The sequence below is a fragment of the Stegostoma tigrinum genome, chromosome 15, assembly GCF_030684315.1.
Source record: "Stegostoma tigrinum isolate sSteTig4 chromosome 15, sSteTig4.hap1, whole genome shotgun sequence".
NCBI lineage: Eukaryota > Metazoa > Chordata > Chondrichthyes > Orectolobiformes > Stegostomatidae > Stegostoma > Stegostoma tigrinum.
The window spans coordinates 33,081,811-33,104,185 of NC_081368.1; the positions used below are offsets into that span (position 1 = coordinate 33,081,811).

Sequence of the window (22,375 nt, forward strand, 5' to 3'; positions counted from 1 at the left end):
TTATATAACATACTGTTCAAATACTGGCTGAGCCAAGAATTGATCTTTTTTCTCCCTGTATGTTTAAGTTGGGTTTTTATTTTTAATCCACAAGTCAAAGACTTAATCCACCAACATGTTCTTTCCTACTGTTTGGGGATTCACACCTTTCAGTACATTGATCTAGCCTACCCATTTTTGTACATAAAACTACATTTCCAATTTACTTAAAATTTTGGATCACATCCCTAATCTTTAAGTATAAAACATGTTTTCATTCTTCGAGCAGCTCAAGGGGTTAGTAGTGATTTTAAAGATTTTGAACTCAGAAAGCTTTAGTTAAAAAAAAGGATTGAATTCATTCATACCCAAAGTAGACATATTAAGATAGTGGGGATTGATCCCTGGTCCTGAATGGATTGGTGTGTGTAATTTTGAGCTCTGGAGACTTGTTAGCTTTGAGGCAGTGAACTGTGGACACTGAATGAACATCCCTTGGGAAGGAAGAATAACGGTGTTTGCAGCAGGATAAGTCAGGAAGTTTGGACGGAACAGTCACAATGAAGAGGTGAATGGATAGCAGTTGAGGTTAACTTCATGGGAATGGAACTTGGCTATCAATTTCTCCTTGGTGACTCTGTGTTGTTGTGTATCTCAAAGGCAACTTTTGAAGTTGCTTACCCAAAGATCAGAGGCTGAATGTCCTTAACTGCTGAAGCATACCCCAGCAAAGAGGGAACATTACCATTTGGTGATTGTTGCACGGTGTCCATTCATCTGTTGTCACAGTGTCTGTACGGTCCCATGATTTTGGGTTCACGTTGCACTACATGTAAGACCACTATACTATTCTGTATCTGTAAAGTCTTCCTTACTGTCCTGTTTTGATACCACTACCTGGATAATTTGTTGTGATCTCTCGACCTTAATTAGTTTGTACAGTTTTAGATTATGTATTACTTTGGTTAGACCCTCAGCATGTGACGCTTACCTATCATGTTATTCTAGCCATTTGGTCTGTCTCCAGCACCACCTCATTTTTTTTTTGTAATTAACTCTCTGCCTCAATTAAATCAGGTCATAGGTCATCCCTTCACTTCCTAATCAGCTATTGACACTTTACTCACACCTTCTGAAACTTTTGATCACGTGCAAAGGCTTGTTATTCAGTCAGTCAATACTCTACTCGCACCATTTGTGCGATTTTTTCATCTCTCTGCCTATAAATTTTGTGCCTGCGTGCATCTCTTCACAATATGTGACCATACAGCAGTGCTCCAAAAGCTTGTAATTTCAAATAAACTGTTGGACTATAACCTGGTGTCATGTGACTTCTGACCTTGTCATCCCATTGGCATCTCCACATCATGAATTAATTTATGAGCACCAAGTGCATCATTCCCTGAATCTAATCAAGGATATATTTACAGAACAGAAGGAGGAAGTCTCCACGTTAGACTGTTGTAGAGTCTCTGCTACGTAGTCTATGAGGTGGTGTGGAAAAGCGTAAATCCCTAAAAATGCCACACAAATGCCAGGACTTGAACCTTCCAACCAGAAGACAATATGTTGGTGCTCCTACACTAACTTCAGATGAGCCCTCAACGACCCAGTTTAGTGGCCCATATAGGATAACCACAAAGCTCAGAGAAGCGAATTATCTGATTGAACTTCCAGATCAATAAGGAAAGGCTGTGTCATGCCACATGATAAACAATGTCCTGCTGAGAAACTGACATATAGTTATTGGCCTATCCTGTTACCACCTTCCCTGGTGGATAAGTGTAACGATAGGGATGAATTAGAAGATGTGGCTGAGGCCTATATTAAATCTCCTACTTCTCAACTAACTGAAATACTAGTAAATTTAAACCCTTTACTCATCTAGTGCACAGCAGTGATCAGAGTTAATGAGGCTTTTCACTACTTTTAAAGTTGTATGTAGCTCAAGTAGGCTTGTCCACCCTTGCTCTACATGGTGTGAATGTGGAAGAGCCCTTTCCCGTTAGACAATATCATTATTGGCTATATTCAGAATCATTGCTCCAGGTTCAGGAGCAACCCAATCAAATCTGTATGCTGTCTAGGTCTTTATGTATGCGGACACAGACTGCTAAAGTGTCACAGCAGCCATGAGCGATCATCAGCAATAATTCCCACTTCCGACCTTCCAATGGAAGGTAGATCATAAATGAAGTATCTGAAGATGGTTCGGACTAGGACACTATTCTGAGGAACTCCTAGAGTGATTTGCTGAGAGGAAATGTTTGCTCAACTGGTACTAGAAGTTGACTAAGCATTCCAATGGAGGGCGCGGAGAAGTGATGAGGACAGTGGGCAAGCTACAAAGATCTGTTGAAGAGTCATTTAGACTTGAAGCATCAGATTCCTCTCTCTCCAAGGATGCTGCCTGACCCGCTGCGATTTCCATTATTTTTTACTCTAAGTACAGATTCCAGTAATTTACTCCTACCGAAGCTAAAAAGTCTGCTCGTTGAAAATGTACATGTAGAAACTAAGAATTCTTCAGATGGCATTGCAGAGGGGCACCATGTCTCAAAGAAATCAGAAAGGATCAATGTTAGATCCTTTAGTGACACCAGGTATGGTGTTACATATACACAAACAGAAACTATTAGAAATGATTTTTTGGCTGCAACTTTTAGATTAGAGCAGAACTAAGTGAGTGTGGTCCCACCCAACTGGCATGGAGTGGAGGATTAGTTATTAGAAGAGGTTAGTGTGGTCAACTATATTAAACCTGTAAACAGGCTAAGTCATTGCCCTTACATTTGTCATAGTTATATTGGATGTCATTTCTGACTCTCATGAGAGCAATTTGGAATCTATTTAGTAGGACTCAAACGTGGAGTTCCACAAAGGTCAGACATGGCTGAGGGAGATAACAATACATACATGGATTTTGTAGCGGGGGTACGTCATTAGCAAGCACAGACAGCTATTAAGAAGTTTGTTTTTAATCAAGCGGTGACAATCACAGAAGTGAACATGAGGAAACATATCTTAGTAGAAACAACAATTAACAATAAGACTAGACCTAAATAATGTGCTCCACACAAATGCCAGGCATTGACCACTTCCAGTAAGAGAACCTAACCATCACTCCTTAATTTCCATGGCATTACCATCATGAGCCCTCCACTGCCTACATCCTGGGGGTTGATCAGAAACTGAACTTGACTAGCCATATAAATACAATAGCTACAAGAGTAGATCTAAGGCTTGAATCCAGCAGTGAGTAACTCAACACAAGACTCCCCAGGACCTGTCCACCATCTACAATGCATGAGTCAGGAGTGTGGTGGAATATTCCCCACTTATCTGGATGGGTGCAGCCCCAGCAACACTCAAAAAGTTTGACACCATCCAGGAAAAGGCACTTTCATTGGCACCACATCAATCAATATTCACTCCCTCCACCAACAATGCTCAATAGCACAGTGTGTACCATCTACAAGACACACTGCAGAAATTCTCCAGGGCAATTAAGGATGAGGAATAAATACTGCTCCACAGAGAAATTCCCACATCCCATAAATGCACTGAAGTGTGAATTACAATTGAATACTACAGAAAAGGAGCAAGAAGCTGATAGATAAGCCTTCTGGTTGATTTTAAGTGCTTGCCTGCTTGATTTTCATCAGACAGGTTGGGTTAAAATTGACCCTCTAGTTTCATCACTCTTCATTAAACAGTACTATACAAAAGTCAAGGAAAGCATCGACCCAAAAACACATTTGGAAGAAAGTTTGATTGAATCCCTTTACCAGTGGGAATACAAAGCTATGGTTATTGCAGCATAATGAGAATAGACTAAACCTTTGCGAGTTGACCATTGCAAACAGATAATTACAAGGGCACTTAACACTGAATACTACTCTTTACTCTTGGGAGTGGTGGATAGCAGTGTTTTATCTCGTATTTATCTAGTAACAACAGTAAGCATTTTACAGACACATTTCAGTGCATAAATCCCATGAAGGTTTAGCTAGATTGCAGGTGTAGGAAAAAAGCTTTACTCTGAAAGACAATCCATGTCAATCACTGAGAATTAGAAAACAGAAATAATCTCCAGTGCTATCAAGTAAAGATTGATTAATTTAAGGTAATGTTTAAACTGCTATGTACTTTTGCTTAAAGCACTGAACGAGGGAAGTGTACTGCAGTTGTCCTATGCATTTAAACCTCTGAGGCTGATACTTTATGCTTAGTACAGCCAGATATTAATTACCTTGTATCCATTTAATGGTTATGAATACAGAATGAAATTTCTGTCCTTAAGCCCAAACAGGTGATGTGGAGGTGCTGATGTTGGGCCAGAGTGGACAAGGTCAAAAATCACACAACACCAGATTATAGTCCAAATAGGTTTATTTGAAGACGCAAGTTTTCGGAGTCTTGCTCCTTCTTCAGGTATGTGAGACTCCAAAAGCTTGTGTCTTCAAACAAACCTGTTGGACTACAACCTCGTGCCGTGTGATTTTTGACTCTGTCCAAACAGTTGCCTTCCTAAGATTGTCTACTAATTCATCTTTTACTGTCTGCCACCTCTTTGTCCCATTTACTGATATTTTTTTAAATGTTTCAGAATGGTTGGGTGAAATTTTCTGCGCTTGCCTGAATGGTAAATTGAGTTGGGTGGGAGACAATGATTTTGTTGCCTGACAACAGGTTAAAGCTTCAAAATTCAATTCTTCGAACATTTCAGAAGGGCAGCTTTCCTGACATTTGTGGTGACAAGCCTGATTTGCGTTCATTAGCTTTCCATGAATATGCATTCACAACCCAGCCTACTGGAATTACATTCATTGGCTCCAACCTTGTTCAATGAAAATAAAAAATGTGTTCATGAATCCAAATATTGCCATGACCACAAATCATAACACCTGTGGAAATACTGCACTTTAGAGCTTTTATTTTTAAGAACACAGTCAAATGATGACTTCAGATATAAATTTAACAAATGCCGGAAGTGAGGGACACTGGAAATGTCCCACCCAACAAACTGTCAAAGAAGCTTCAAAGGGAAAAATTACACTGCAAACTGAACTTGTAACCTCTTAGTAGCATCATTGTGAACAAGACGTTTAAATACAAAGACAGTAGTCTGGGCAAGGAGCATATTTCCACTTTCTCCCATTCAACAGTACAAAGGGACAGATGTTAAAATTGAACTTTGACCCTATGTGTATTTTAGTCATCCTTACACCTTAGTGTGTTGATTGGAGCACTATAAGGATCACAGCTCTGAAGACAGCCCATTTATACACAAAAACAACTAAAGAACTGATGCTAAAAATCAGAAACAAAATCAGAAATTGCAGGAAAATCTCAGCAGGTCAGGTAGTGTCTATGGAGAGAAAGCCAAATTAACACTTTAGGTCCAGTGTCCCTTCTTCAGAACAATTTATACACACCTGTGCTGCAAGTGAAGAAAACAGAAAGATTCACTCTGTCCCTGAGTGATGCCAATCCGGACATAAGAATTTTAAATCAACCTCAGAAGCCAAAATGTTGAAATTAACCATTCAACTATAACATCAAGGCCACTGGTAAAAAAAAGAGGTAAAGTCACCATTGTTTTACCAGACCATAAGGCTGTTCTCTCATTAGGGAGAGACAACTGGTGATGGCTAACCTGAGGGTCACCATGCTGAGGCAAGGGAAGAGGTTGGGAAGGAGAGTCCTTCATGGCTCCTCAATCAGTGTGGAAATTGAAACCACACCGTTTGCATCCCTCTGCACTACAAACCAGCCAACCGAGCTAACCAACCCTGATAAGACCACTGGTAAACTTCACTAAAATGAGTGCAACATTCAACTATTTGGTCTTCATGAATAATTCAGAGACTGATTTTTAAAAAAAAACTTTTACGTGATGGACTCCTAACTTCTAACCTGTTTGAGTGTGTTGCGTTAGTATTTGTACTTGAGTTTAGTGTTTAATAAGCTGACCTTTTGTGTTAATTTAAGAAAGCCTGGTTGCATTGGCTCCTTTAAGGAAAGGGATTCTTTTAAAATTAAAGTTATTGTGATCAACCAAATTATGATAAACATCAGCCTAACGCTGGCAGTGGGGAAAATGCCCGTGTGCATTATTAATTGTTTAGTAGCTGAGCATGAGTTCAGTTGGGATTAGTGAAGTTTGTGCTTGCTGTTGACATAGTCATGGTGTCCCGAAGGGCCTGCTTCAATGCTATTTCTCAATGATAATTGGAAAACAGTGGAAGGGTTGGACAGGGTCAGATTGGTTTTATGAAGTGGAAATCATGTTTGAGACAACTACTGGAATCCTTTGAGGATGTTACTCACAGAGCTCATGACCGACCGCAACTGGATGTGGTTTATTTGGACTTTATTTCAACATAAAAGAGTTGCACATAAAGAAAAGAGCATGGGATTGGAGGTAGTATATTGAAATGGATAGAAAATTGGCTGCCAGACAGGGAGCAAAGGGTAGGGATAAACAGGACCCCAGCTATTCACAATGCATATTAATGATACAAATAAGGGAATTAAACATGATATTTCCAAATTTGCAGATGACACAAAGCTGGGAGGGAGTGTGGGCAGTGAGGAGGATGCAGAAATGCTTCATTATGACTTGGACTAGCTGAATAAGTGGGCAAATGCACTTACAGTAGATGCTGTACGATGTGACTGAGTGTGAGGTTATCCATTTTGGGAGCAAAAATAGGAACGTGGATTATTACATGACTGACTATGAATTGAGAGAAGGGACTGTGTAACAAGGCCTTGATGTCCTTATACATCAGTCACTGAAGTTAACAATGTAGGTGCAGTAGCTGGTCAAGGCAAATGATATGTTGGCCTTCATTGCAAGAGGATTTGTGTTCATGAGGATGGATGTCTTGGCTTGACAAGAGGAAGGATTTTTTCTGAAGGGTCTTGACTCAAAACATCAGCCTTCCTGCTCCTCTGATGCTGCTTGGCCTGCTGTGTTTCTCCAGCTCTACACCTTGTTACCTTAGACTCTCCAGCATCGGCAGTTCCGACTATCTCAGGAAGGATGTCTTGCTGCAATTATATTAGGGCCTTGATGCGACCACACCTGCGATATTATGTGTGGTTTTGATCTCTTTCTCTGTAGGAAGGATGCTCTTGTTATAAAGGGGCTGCAGTCAATGTTTAACAGATTGATTGCTGGGATGGCAGTACTGACATATGAGGACAGGTTGAATTGGTTTGGATTATGTTCACTGGAGTTCAGAAGAATGAAAATCCTGTAAAGTTCCAAACGTTCACGACAGGGTAAACGCAGGCAGGATGTTCCTGATGACAGGGAGGGTCCAGAACCAAGATTCACAGTCTAAGGATACAGCAAAGAACATTTAAGACTGAGTTGAGGAGAAATTTCTTCACCCAGAGTGGCGATCCTATGGATTCACGGCCTTAGAAAACAGTCGAGGCCAAAACATTATATAATTTCAGGAAGGAGTTGGATATAGCAATTGGTGCTAAAGAACAATTCCTGAGCATCACCAATCCTAGCTCAAGGAGAAAACTGGAAAAGAACAGCCAAATTTAGTTGGATGAGATTCTTTTAGTGCCTGGAGCTTTATAATTTGGATGAGTTCAATTTGATACTTAAATATTAATAAGGCAAGCCATTACAAATAACAAAGTTCTTCAACATGTTGAACCTAAAACAATTCAGTCTGGGATTCTGCCCTCCATCTTTATCAAAAACTCCTGTCTCAAATATTGAAGTTCAGAGGAAAGATTATGGGAGCTGACCTGAATTTATTATCAGAACAAAAGAGATGAGAATAATTCACTAAAGCTGCTAGAGCTTAGATATTTTCAATGAACCTGTTCAAATGTGTTATGTAACTTTCTGGAGCAGGCAGACTTGAGCCCAGGCCTTCTCATTCAGATACACAGACATTAATACTGTGCTACAAGAGTTCCCTTACTGATAAATTTTTAATGAGTAATAATAACAAAAGATACAGACGAATATCATGTTATTATTGGTTGTTAAAAGCTGCTCATGAGGAAACTTGAAGAAGAATAGAATTCAAGTGAATGGTACTCACTAATGTGAATGTACATATGAACATATGAAATAACAGCACAAGGCCATTCAACCACTTGAGAATGCTCCACCAATCAATAAGACTATGGATGATCTCATGTCCACATTTGCACTGATCCCGAATCCGCAAATAACCTTTCCCCCCTTGCTTATCAGGAATCTATTTAAATACCTCTTTTGCCACCATTTGAGGCCACCAAAAAAAATGATACTGTGTGAGAAAAGAATATCCGCATCTCTCTCAAATGGGTGACCATAGTTCTAATTCTCTCACAAGGAAAAATATTCCTTTCATAATTTACTGAAAAGACTGCTCAGGATTTTGCGTGTTTCAATCAATTCATCTCTTACTCTTCTAAAGTCGAGTTCTTAACCTGCCCACCGATTCTTCTTATGAAAACCTACCCGTTTCACATTTGAGGTTAGAAAACTTTCTTTAAACTGTTTCCAGTGTATTTGTATTGGTCTTTAAATAAGGAGACAAATGCCTTACAGAAATTCAAGATGTGATCTCACCAATGCACTAAATAACTGAGCATAACTTCACCAACATTCTGTAACTTTGAGTTACTTCCTGTATTTTTATGCTTACCTTTTGAGATTCACGCACGAGAGCACCCAGATCCCTTTGCACCTCAGAGCTCTGCGGCATCTCACAATTTAGATATTAGCTTTTATTAATTCTTCTTGCAAAATGGATAATTTCAAATTTTCCCACATTACGCTCCACTTGCCAGACATTTGGCTCCTTATTCAACATATCTATATCCCTTTATGGCCTCTGTCTTTCCTCTTATTAACTAATTTTCCCACTTCTTTTTCTGTCATCAGCAATATATTCTGTCCCTTCATCCAAGTCATTTCTATGAATTGAAACATGTTGAGGCCATTTAGCACTCCAGTTGTTACAACTTACGAAAAAGAAAATGACAAACTTGTAGCTGTTCTGTTTCCTATTAGCTTAGCCAATCGTATATCCATGCCAAAATGTCACTCTTTAAACCAAGAGTTTTTCTTTTCTGTAATAACATAACATCTCTGCCACAAGTGCTACTTATCATACAGCCATAGAGTTGAACTACACAGAAACAGACTCTTCCATCCAATTCATCCATGTCAGCTAGGTATCCCAAATTAATCTGGTCTCATTTGCCAACATTTGGCCCATATCCATCTGAACCCTACCTATTTACAGAAACATAGAAGATAGGAGCAGAAGGAGGCTATTTGGCTCTTCCAGCCTGCTCCCCCGTTTCTCACAATCAGGGCTGATCATCCAACTCAATAGCCTAATCCTGCTTTCTCCCCATAACTTTGATCTCATTCACCCCAAATGCTATATCTAGCCATGTCTTGAATACATTCAATATTTTGGCATCAGCTACTTCCTGTGGAAATGAATTCCATAGGCTCACCATTCTTCGGGTAAAGAGCGGTTTCCTCATCTCTGTCCTAAATGGTCTACCCCGAATCCTCAGTCTGTGGCATATACCTATGCAAATGCCATTTAAATGTTGTTGTTATACGAACCTCAGCCACTTCCTCTGGCAGCTCATTCCATACACGCACTACCCTCTGCATGAAAAAGTTGCCCCTTAGGTCCCTTTTAAATCTTTTTCGTCTCACCTTATCCGTATGCCCTCTAGCTTTGGACTCCCCCCACCCTGAGGAAAAGAATTTGGCTATTCACCCTATCCACGCTCTTCATGATTTAATTAACCTCTACAAGGTCACTCCTCAGCCTCCGATGCTCCAGGGAAAATTACCCCAGCCTATTCAGCCTCTCCCTATACCTCAAACACTCCAACCCTGGCAACATCCTTGTAAATTTTTTCTGAACCCTTTCAAGTTTCACAAAATCATTCCTATAGCAGGGAGGCCAGAATTGCACACAGAATTCCAAAAGTCACCTAACCAATATCCTGTATAACCATAACATTACCTCCCAATTTCAAAATTCAATGCACTGACCAATAAAAATGAGCATACCGAATGCCTTCTTCACTATCCTGTCTACCTGCGACTCCACTTTCAAAGAACTATGAACCTGCACTCTGAGGCCTCTTTGTTCAGCAACACTCCCCAGGACCTTACCATTAAGTGTAAAAGTCCTGCCCTGATTTACCTTTCCAAAATGCACCTCACATTTATATAAATTAAACTCCATGTGTCACTCCTCAGCCCATTGGCCCATCTCATCAAGGACTCACTCTACTCTGAGGTGATCTTCTTCAATGTCCACTACACTTCTAATTTTGGTGTCATCTGCAAACTTACAAATCATACCTCCTATGTTTATCTCCAAGTCATTTATATACATGATCAGAAGCAGTGAACTCAGTGCCGATCCTTGTAGCACACCACTGGTCACAGGCCTCCAGTCTGAAAAGCAACCATCTACCGCTACCCTCTGTCTTCTATCTTCAAGCCAGTTCTGTATCCAAATGGCAAGTTTTCCCTGTATTCCATGTAACTTAATCTTGCTAATCAGTCTACCGTGAAGGATTCTGTCGAATGCCTTACTGAAATCCATACAGATCATGCCCACTGTTCTACCGTCATTAATCCTCTTCATTACTTCTTCAAAAAACTCAATCAAGTTCGTAAGACACCATTTCCCACACACAAAGTCCTGTTGACTATCCCTAAACAGTCCTTCCCTTCCCAAAAGCATGTAAATCCTTTCCCTCAGAATTTCCTCCAATAACATGCTTACCACCAAGGTCAGGTTTATTGGTCTATTGTTCCCTGGCTTTTCCTTACCACCTTTCTTAAATAGTGGCACCACGTTAGCAAACCTCCAGTTATCTTGCACCTTATCTGTGGCTATCAATGATACACTGGGGGCCCAGAATCACTTCCCCTTCCACAAAGTACTCCAATAAATTGGTTAAACACGGCTTCCCTTTCACAAAACCTTGTTGATTTTGTCTGATTACCCTGGAACTTTTTAAGTGTCCAGCTATGATATCTTTAACAATAGCACCTAATATCTTCCCTGTGATAAATGCGAAGTTGACTGGCCTGTCTTTACCTGCTTTCCGAGTGCCTCATTTTTTTTATAGAACATAGAACAATACAGTGCAGAACAGGCCCTTTGGCCCTCAATGTTGCGCTGACCTGTGAACTAATCTAAGCCCCTCCCCCTACACTATTCCGTCATCATCCATATGCTTATCCAAGGACTGTTTAAACGCCCCTAATGTGGCTGAGTTAACTACATGTTTGTTGTATATGATTCTGGAAAGGCTTTTTTTAAACATCCAGTCACCTCCCTCTACGTTACTCCAGCATGTCGACTGAACAAAGATTAGCACATGTAACATTACTCCAGGGTTTGCACCCTACTGGGAATTTTCTTTTTGAATAAAGGAGAGATACATTTGCTATTGTCCAATCTAATGAGAATCTTGGGAAATGTAGAAAATTGAAACCAATGATAACTAGCTCACTAACCACTTGTTTATGACTTTGTTAAGTCCATCAGGTCTCAGGAACACGTCAGTCTGCAGCTCCAACAATCTGCCAAGTGCCACTTCTCTGGTGATTGTAATCTTACATTCCTTCCTCCCTTCCGTTTTCGGATTTACAGTTATTTCTAGGATGTTACTTGTATTCTCTATGGCAAAGGCCAATGCAAAATACTTGCTAAATTCATCGGCCATCTCCTTATTTTCCATTCTTATTTCCGAGTTCACTTTCTATAACATCAATCGTCACTTCGTTAACTCTGTTTTCTTGTTTAAAATATCTCTTGTTGCTTTCTTTTTCAAGCTAGCTATCTCTCGTACTTTTGTTTTTCCTCTCCTTATCAATATTTTAGTAATTCTTTGTAAATTAAAAGAAAATTCTCTCCAATCTTCTGCCTGCTGTCCATATTTGTGTAATTGTATGCTTTTCTTTAAGTTTAATACAATACTTAATGTTTTTTTAAATTAAATCACTAATGATGTGTCCTCCCCTTGGAAATTATTTTGCACGTATCTATGGAATGTATCTATTCTGCTTTTTGAAACATCCCCTTAAGTGTCTGCTATTATAACTCTGTTGATCTATGCCATAACTTAATTTGCCAGTTCACCTTTGTTTTCATTTCATCATAACTGCCCTTATTTCAATTTAAAATTCCAGTCTTGGACCCATTTCTTCAACTCCTCAAGCTGAATACCAACGAATCCCTTTATCACCAACGAATCCAGGTAGGTTGCAAGTTAAAAAGTTACACCATTGAAGAAAGTGGAGTTGAAAGGTAATTAGATAATGGAAAATCCAGATTATGTTCAAACAAGGCAAATAATGTAAAACAAATCTTCCATTGGCCACATTAACATGACCATTTGCTCATGTTGTTTGTTCTCTGATGGCCCCCATCAGAACAGTAAAAGAAGGTTTGCACTAAGATCACAGCTGAAAATAATTAATATCACCATACTTCTGCCTGCAGCGTAAGGGAAGGGGTTCAAGCAGCAAATCCCTGCACAATGGGCATGTTGTCTATGCAGCACAGAAGTCACTATTAGTGCACATTAACTCACACTATACAAGTAGGAGGCTGTCCACTTGGACATTAAAGGCTGGATCAACAATAAAGAATGGTATAACAAGTTCGGTAGCAGATAACTGATATAGTGAAAACACAAAAGTTGTGTTTGTATTAGAAAATGGCAGAGCTAAACAAAATTGTTTGGCTAAGATGGAATGACAAATCTTTGTCAACTAATGGTCTCAAACGTGTATGCTTCATGATCTGTTTTTGTACCTCCATTTAAGGCATTAAGATAACTTACAGCCTTTTATACAGTAGCAGGTCACTAATACAACATGTAACTTACAAAATAAATTGTTCTTGCAGTGAAATGTTAGAATCTTCTTGCTAATACAACTTAGCTGGAGACTCATTTATTGTCACACTGATGGGCCACAATAGTTATGTAATTCTGCAGGATTAATTCCACATTCCTGTGCACACTGTAGGGAAGCTGTTCTCTAGAAGAATATGAGCTAGTTATTGGGCTACAACTAGCTGACAAATGCTCCCCACCACCAGCAGAAATTGGATAATTGCACGTCCTCTTCAAACTTGCGTATCACAAAAAGGAACATGCAAGTGAACAATTAAGCAAAAGCAAAACACCATCAATGACAGAAATCTACAACAAAAACAAAGTGCTGGAGAAACTCTGAAGATCTAGCTGCATCTGTGGAGAGAAGGAAAGTTAATGTTTCATGTCTATTATGGCTCTTCTAAGGACCTTTTCATTTCTCTTTTTCCCTTCACTGATGCTGCCAGACCTACTGAATTTCTGCAGTGCTTATTGTTGCTATTCCAAAGCTGTCCAGTCCTTACTTCTTCTTTGAAGAGGCTGAATAGAGATTGTAGAGGTCATCTGAAACTCTCATCCATTTACCATGTAATGTATCTTGCCCATCTAGTGACTTATACAATCTGATATGGCCTCAGCCACAATGCCACCATGCAACATAAAGGAAATATCACCTAAAGGTGTTTTCTGCAACCAGAATCATGAAATCTGCCTTTCTTCTCATTCTGGTGACGTAGGGAACAGTCTGCCAGCAATGCTAGTGACCCAAAGAAACAGATAACTTTAGAGCATATATAACCATTTCTAATAATTAAATTTGTATGGCCCTGTAGCCAGAGTGCCTTATCCCTCCCCATTGCCTTCTGTGCAGCTTTTGCCATATTCAACTCTCCCATCTTTCTCTAACCTTTCTCCCACATGTCTTACATAATTGGGTTGATCTTGCTTTATTCAATTTTGCTCATGCTGATATTGGTAAAGCATCTCAACAATACCTTCTTTTCAATCTCACAAACCATTACCTGGGGATACTGGAAAGGATCTGTGTTGTCCCCGATTAACCAACACTCCTTTCCTCATTTATATGCTCCATCTTGAAGGCATTATTGCCGAACCAAATGTTACCTTCTACCTGTAGGCTGACTAGACCCAGCTCTATCGAACTCTCTTGAAATTGGACCTTTTATGGAAGAAGTAATAATTTTCAGACCCTGCTATAAACTCCAAACACTTGGCACATCCCATCCCTCACCCTGTTCACTGTCTAAAGTTGAATCAGCTATCTTGGCGTCAGCTTTCAGTTTCATACAATCTGCGTCACAAAAACTGCTGTTGTCACTTCCAAATCATCAATATTGCCCAATTGCACCTTTGCCTTAGACCGTATTTTATTTAAACACTCATCCTTGCCTTTGTCATCTCCATGTATAACTGATCCAATGTTCATCTGATCACATCCCAATATTCACTTGTCATAAGCTTCAAATAATCTAAATCACTAAGGCCCACAGCCATTCAACACCAGATTCTGTTCAGCATTCAATCTTACTTTGCTGATCTATAATAGCTCCCAATTCCGTGAGGCTTTAAACTTTAAATTCCCAGCCATATGCTTCATCTACTTTGTGACCTTATTCTTCCTTATCTCTGCTTTCACCTCCATCCCCGTAATTACTATCCCCGCAGACTCAGTTTCTCTGTGCCCAGTATTTTTTACAGTTCCACAGCTTTAATTCACCATTGGCAGCATTGGCTTTTGTTGCCAGGTCCTATACTTTGGAATTCTCTTTATATTTAACAGTTGTTATCTGTTGTAGATCATCAGGCCACAAAGGAATTGGGTCATAAGCATTATAGTGATATCAGGAAAGTGTTTACAACGGTTGCCAAAACAACTGCAAAACTTAGATTGCAATTCTTAAACAACACAAGGCACATCAAAGGTATATAATCAGATAGAAGTAGACTCCAAGTCAGAAAAGTCATTAGGAAGGGCCATAAACTTTATCAAAGCAGTGAGCTTTCAGGAAAATCTTAGGAAGGACAGAGGCAGAGATGTTTAAGGGAGGAATTCCGTCATATAGGGTCTAGATAGAAGATGACAAGATCACCAATTTTCAGAAAGGTGCAAACTATTGGAGATTAATAAAAATGCAGAAATAAATGATTCAGAATTTTTGAAATAACAAAGTGTGTAGCTGGAGAACACAGCAGGCCAAGCAGCATCTAAGGAGCACAAAAGCTGACATTTCGGGCCTAGACCCCGAAACGTCAGCTTTTGTGCTCCTGAGATGCTGCTTGGCCTGCTGTGTTCATCCAGCTCCACATTTTGTTGTACCGGATTCTCCAGCATCTGCAGTTCCCATTATCTCTGATCAGAATTTTTGAAAGATCATTTCAATATCACTATTGAAACAGGCATTCAACTGCTTCATTAAATGTCCTTTGATTTTACCCTTATTGCAATAAGCTTTCCAAACATCAAAGATGTAAAATAAATCCTAAAATATGTTCTTCTGAAAAATGGAGATTGACAATTATAATGAAAACAGAAAACAAAATGCAGGTGGACTGTGATCAGAGATAATGGAAACTGCAGATGCTGGAGAATCCAAGATAACAAAGTGTGGAGCTGGATGAACACAGCAGGCCAAGCAGCATCTCAGGAGCATGCTGCTTGGCCTGCTGTATTCATCCAGTTCCACACTTTGTCATCTGCAGATGAACTGTGAACAGGAAGCAAACTTGTAAAGCTAAGTATTCCTTTCCTGGTCTCAAACATTCTGGTTTTATGAAAACAATGTTACATGTAATATTTTTCTGTTGTGCATGTGCTATTGTTCCACACTTGCACCCGTTCTAGGTATTGTGTCATGACATAACAATAAGATTTCGAATAATATGCTGTCAGTTTAACCACAATGCAAAGAATGTATCTCACATTCTGGTTGTATTTCTTTTGTATTCTTTGGAAATGCCTTTTGTCTGTTTTATTTGAAGGCGAATAGTCTAGATTGATGATAATCAGCTTTTAATTTATTTCGAAATGTGAATTTAAGTTTCATTTTTCACGATTTTAAAAAATGTTACTTGAGAAACCAAGGTGAAAGGCCAAAGCCATTAGAAAGACTAAAGGATGGCACACTTGCTGGCAAAAATTTAAGTGAGCACTTAGTGATTTTTTTTCCCCAGATTGTTTTTTTTCCCTGTTATTTTATCAGAACTGTTAACCTATTTAAAATAAATATATTGTCTCCATTAAAATGTAAGTTAAAACGTTTGATTCAAGCACATTGAACATTTGTATAATAACATTTCTAGAGGTAATTTCAGACTTTAAAAGATGAGAGAAATCAGGAAGAAGTGAGAAGCTGTCATCAAACTTTGACCTGAAAAGTTTCCAGATGGTAGAAGGAAGCGGGCACTACGGTAGGTACGGAACCAAGAGGTCAGCATTCCCAACTTGATGTGGAACATGTGACAAGTTGTCAAGGATGATGCAGCTCTCCCATGCTTTCAGCAAGAATTCAGTGTGCAAAGTCAAAATCTCACGGGAGGGGGGGAATGGGACACAGGGAGAAGGGTACTATCTGTTGGTAGCAGAGAGTCAAAAGAAAGGTCTGATAGTGTCTTTCAATTCGTTAGCCCCTCCTGATGCAAACACACACTTTTTTTCAATATGAGTTTTTATCACAATTTCTAATAACAGCCTGCACCATGAGTACCAGGCCAAAGTGCAGCAGTTCTCACATTAAAGCCTGACAGCTCTCTTTGTCTCCACAATGAATTTACAACCAGAACCAGATGATTAATTCACATTGCCAAACCTGGAGACCTGAAACCTGATCCCAGAATACTGAAAGACTGAGGAAGCCCACCTTCAAAACAGCAACTAAGAAGTGAGCAGTACAACTAGACTTGAAGGGCTAAGTAGGCTCAAGGGCGTGGATTGCTTACTTCTGTTCCTAGTTCTTGAAAGTAAAAGATACAAATGGATAACTGCTTTCACTTAAATGATTATAAATCAAAAATGATATGGATTGAAAGTAGTAAATAATAAACTCAAGGACCAATATCATAAAGTTATTTAAATAATAAATGATGAAAACATGGAGAGAAATTTTCATGCAAATAGTTGAGTAATCACCACCTTGGAATTACTTAAGAAGCAGTTTGATGCTGTGATAGGAATCTAGATGGATGGGTGAGCTATGCTGGAGCTTATCCATAAGTGCCTTATTCTTGTCAGAATACTTCAATATAGAAATGGTGTTGAATTTAGAACAGTGAATCCATCTGGTGAAAAGTCGATGGACATTATTAAGTGCACTTTGAACTAACAGCACAGAAGCCTGCACCCTGTCTCCAAGTCACCTTTTTTTTAAACATAGGCTCTGACCAGCAAGCTGAGAGCCAGTCCCTCGAATGAAGAGACTCTCTGAATCTCCTGTTTATATCAGTCAGACAGAGCTCCCTGATAGGCCCAGGGTAACAGCCCCAATCAAGGATCACATAGTAAATGAGATCCAACAGGCCCTCTTCACAATCATTACACAGTTATAATTCAAAAACAAGTAATACACAAAATGCAAATGAAACATCCATTCTGTCTAACAGGTGTTATTCAGATATTCGATCAGTAAAATGTAGTGAGTGAATTAATAAAATGAAATAGTGAACAAGATAGATATTAATTTGAAGTGGGATATCTGTGATTGCAAAGTTCAACTTTCTCACAGTGATGCTGAATTTTGGAGCTGTAAAATAGTTTGCTATGTTTGATGGATGTGTTTCTGGAGAAAGATAAGATTACAGATCTTATCTGTCATGGGAAGACAATGGCCTAGTGGTATTATCACTGGACTGTTAATCCAGAGACCCAGGTAACATTCTGGGGACCTGGGTTCGAATCCCACCATGGTAGATGGTGGAATTTGAATTCAACAAAATATCTGGAATTAAAAGTCTAACGATGATCCATTATCATTTGTTGGTTTGGTTCACTAATGTTCTTTAGGGAAGGAAACTGCCATCCTTATCTGGTCAGGTCTACATGTGACTCCAGACCCACAGCAATGTGGTTGACACTGAACTGCCCTCTGGGTAATTTGGGTTGGGCAATAAATCCTGGCCTAGCCAGTGATGCCCTCATCCCATGAATGAATCATTAAAAAGTTGAATAGGTTGGCTCAAAAATCTGAGAATCCCTTCCTTACAGCACTGTGGGTGTAATTACATCACTCACCCCCAATCCCGCAAAGACTACAGTGGTTCTAGAAACACCTTTTCAAGCATAGTTAGGAATGGCTAATAAACGCTGGCTTAGTCATTGACACTCACATCTCTCACATCAATTGACGAAACATCAAAAAGTTAAAAATGCCTGGCGTAATTGAATGTCTTCTGAAAAAAATTCAAAATACTTGGAACAATCCTACCTCTAAATGGAAAACCCAGGGCACACGTTATTGAGGCCTTAGGCAAATGGGTAGTTGTTACAGGGAAGAGTAGAAGCCTACATGCTTTCCTCATCATCCTGTCTCAGAAATATAGTGACATTCATTCACTACTGCTGGGTGAAAATCCTACATCTCCCTCCCAAATGGTAATCTGGATCTACCTACAATAAATGGCCTTTTGCAGCTCAAAAAGGAATCTCATCACCACCTACTGAACGGCAACTAAGGATGGAACATAAATGCTAGAGTAGATTAAAATCAAATACTCCAGAAAAGGAGCAGGATGTGGGGTTGCTTGTAGACTTCCCAGACACTGAATCCAGTATGGTCGGGAAATTCAAATTAGTGTTAAGTGCATCATTCAAATATGCAATGAACCGAGACATGATTTCAAGTTTGGGCCCTGAACATTGGCTTATAATAATATCAAGGGTGATGCACCAATAGTAACCATGTATTTTTGACTGCCTTACCGGAGGCTGAGATGATTGGTTAGTGTCCAAAGAAAACAATTTTGTGGTCAAATATTCAAGCTACAGAATACAGAAATATCTTCACAATACTACTATTTTAGTGCATAAGTGTGGATATTTATTTATTGATTAGTTGAAACGGAGTTGGATTTCATGTTCCTGATGTGGATCCAGCCAGTGGTTGGAGAAGCAGTGCATTTGTATCATTTCACTGGGGAAGGCAGGACCGAATTATAAATCTGTCAGGTTGGTCAGTGACCAGTGTAGGCGCTTCCCAGGGATTTAGGGCTCTGGCAGCAAAATTCCACCCACTGAGAGCTGCCAGCCAATTGGAGGCGAGCAACATTCCAGTCTAGAACTGACACCAACCCAGTGGCTGATCTTAGTGTCACAGTGAGGCACTCACTAGACGTCATTGGATGGTGGGAAATGATTGGGAACAGTTGGGAATTGCGTGAAAGGGTTCACTCAGAGGACTGAGGTTGACTTTCCATGGACACTGCCCAACCTCTTTTTAAAGCAGAATCATTCGATTGGGCACAAAGTATCTTTGAAGAAGGGACCTCTATGAGAGGCTGCTGGCCATTCTAACAGAATTTGCTGGGCAAAACTCAAGCAGCATGGGAAACCCTGGCCAATTTCCTGAAACTTTCTGAGCCACTACTAAATCCTGGAAGATCTAGGGATTATGAACTTTAAGTGGCTCTAACCACCCTAGAGAAGGCAATGGTGAGATGTCTTCTTTAGCTGCTACAGTCGTTGGAGAGGAGTGACACCCACAGTACCATTAGGAAGTGAATTTGAGCTACAGGGGCTATTCCATCATACGTCTGATGCGTCCTTGTAGATGATGGACAAGCATTTTGGAGAGAAGGAGTGAGTTATTCACTGCAGCATTTCTATTATCTGACTTAGTCTTGTAGCTATAGTGTTTATAATGACCAGTCCAGTTCAGTTTCTGGTCAGTGGTAACCCCCAAGTGATAGATAGAGGGGAGTTCAGTGATGACAACGTTGCTGAATGTCAAACAGAGACAGATTACTTTTTGTTGAAGATTGTCACTGTATGGCATTTGTGGGGTATGAATGTTGCTACTTGCTACTTATCAGCCTAAACCTGGATGATGTCAAGCCTTGCTGCATACGGGCATATACTGCTTCATTATCTGAGGGGTCGCAGACGGTGCTGAATCTTGTGCAATCATCAGCAAATATTTCCACTTATGACTTAATAGTGGAGGAAAGGTCATTGATGAAGCAGCAGTAGATGATTGAGCCTAGGACGTTACCCTAGTGCTCTACCTCTGAGCCAGGAGGTCTGGATTCAAGCCCTATCTGCCCCAGAGGTGTATAATAACATCTCTAAGCAGGCTGATTTGGAAATATCTATCTTGACGCGCCTCTGCAGTGGTGTCATGGGTGCTAAGGTGGTTGACCTCCAACAATCATAAACATCTTTCTGTGTCAGGTTGGAATCCAACCAGTGGTTGATTTTCCACATGATTCCCACTGAATCCAGTTTCTCTCAAGCTTTAAGATATCGTACTTTGGGTGACCTTGACATCAAAGGCAGTTACTCTTGTCTCACCTCTCAATTTCAGGCTCTTCTCCATTTCTGCTCTAATGCTATAATGCTTCAGGAGCAAATGGTTCTAATGCATGGTTTTTTGAAGTTATTGCACAAAAATGATTTTCTTTAGAAATAAAACTTATCTTTGTCACTTATGCATCTGTTTTAAAGTGCTTCTATAAGTCCTGTCAAGTCACTTATCGTTAGAATGAGACACATTCATTTTTCTTTAAACATTTAAAGGAAAGACATGTGTTCATATAACACTGCTGAACAAATTTTTCTCCCAGATTTCTTTACATATATATGAGCATTCAGTGCCCCAGGAGGCTGAAGTTCTCACAGTGGGCACTGCTGACACCTGCAAATGTACAGAACAAGAATTCCTTCCTAGTGGGCTATGTGGGCATGCAAGACTCTCTCACTAGATTCTCACGTACAACTCACCTCTCCCCAGCCTGTGTCTCTGCTTCTCACCAATTGACTTGATCTCTTCTGCAAGCAAGTAGGAAGCTTGGAGTAATAGTAACAGCTGCTTTTCAAGGTAGGGAATGCCTCTTTATAGAGGGTAACTGCAAGGTAATAACTGAAGGTGAGCATAGGCTGTTCAGATAGGGTGATCAGTAGATGCTGACAGTCTTTAAAACTGTGTTTTAAAAAGGGTTTGTGAGCTGCCTGATTGCTTTTTATTGTTCACCTCACCTCTTAAATTGCCATGGTGTTGAAACCTTTGGTAGTACTCCACATTAGCAATCAATGTAAGTAATGTCCACTGAAGTAGACATTCACATACCTCACACATAGAAATGTAAGATTGATGGTCAGGTTCTAACCATGATAAATGCTAATCTTATAACTATTGTTTGAAAGGGCCAAACTTGGCATGCCATTACACAATATGTACCAGTGTATGTAGCATAAATCTGTTAATTTGAACGCTACTCCTTGTCCCTCAAGTTGTACCTGCTACCTTTTTCAAATTCTCTCCACTTTGATCTTTAAGATAATGACTATTGATAGAGACGGTACCGGTGGCCCTATGAGGTGTTGCTCATTATTCACATGTTGACAGTTTTATGATTACAAATAACATCAAGTGAAGCATGAACTCTGCATCATCTGCAATCCAAACATGACCATTTCAGCTGAGGACATTAAATCATAGGTGATGTGACATGTAGCACAAGGCTAAAGTAAGGTCACTAGGATCATGTTACAACGGTTCAATTTCTTCATGAATGACAGTTTTGATTTAATGGCAAGATAATGATGGTTCATCCATCATTGCATTAAAATCCTAGGCTCAACCTTGCTAATGATCAAGGTATGTTTGAAAATCTCATCAACATTTGGATTTTCCTGGTTATAATATGTAAAAAAAGTGAGTAGACCTAGAAAGACAGGCAGACTTTTGGCTGTCTCACTTCTATCTGAACAGCCAGCTTAGGGACTCCATGAGGTGAGTCTTCCAAGATCAGGGAAATGAGAAGCAGACCTCCAAACAAGCAGGTGTGGATGGGTGTAGCCAGGCATGTGATCAGCTGGCGTGTGCTCACTCCAAATTGAAGACTGAGGGCCCAACAGGTAAATAATGTAACAACTTTAGATACCAATCCTCATACTCTGACTTGGTTAGCATTTGCCAATAGAATATCACATCTTTAGAATTTCTAGGAAATTTTTCATAGATAGAGACATAGAGGATGAAATAATGACCTGGCTATCTACCTTTTGTAGACATGTATGTTTTACCCTCCAGTGACATACAGAAAAGGCTAAAAAAGCCAATTACAACTTTGGTTTGTGTGTGCTAATGGAAGAAGACATTCAAATGAATTTAGGCTTACATGTACTATGCCGGGTTCAAGCACTAGGATGTTGTAAAGGGCACAGTCGAAGAACCACCTACTGGTTACCCCTGCGCTGCAGGTAAAGGGAAGTCTTACTCATGAGCTCTGGCAGCTAACCACCAAAGAAAATAAGACAAAAGAT

The 22,375-nt window shown here is 39.7% G+C and overlaps 1 protein-coding gene across 5 annotated transcripts in view; it reads right to left on the reverse strand.

Annotated features, from left to right (window-relative positions):
• Positions 1 to 22,375, reverse strand: part of arhgef9a (Cdc42 guanine nucleotide exchange factor (GEF) 9a) — a 317,786-nt gene that overhangs the window by 156,788 nt on the left and 138,623 nt on the right. The window lies entirely within an intron of this gene.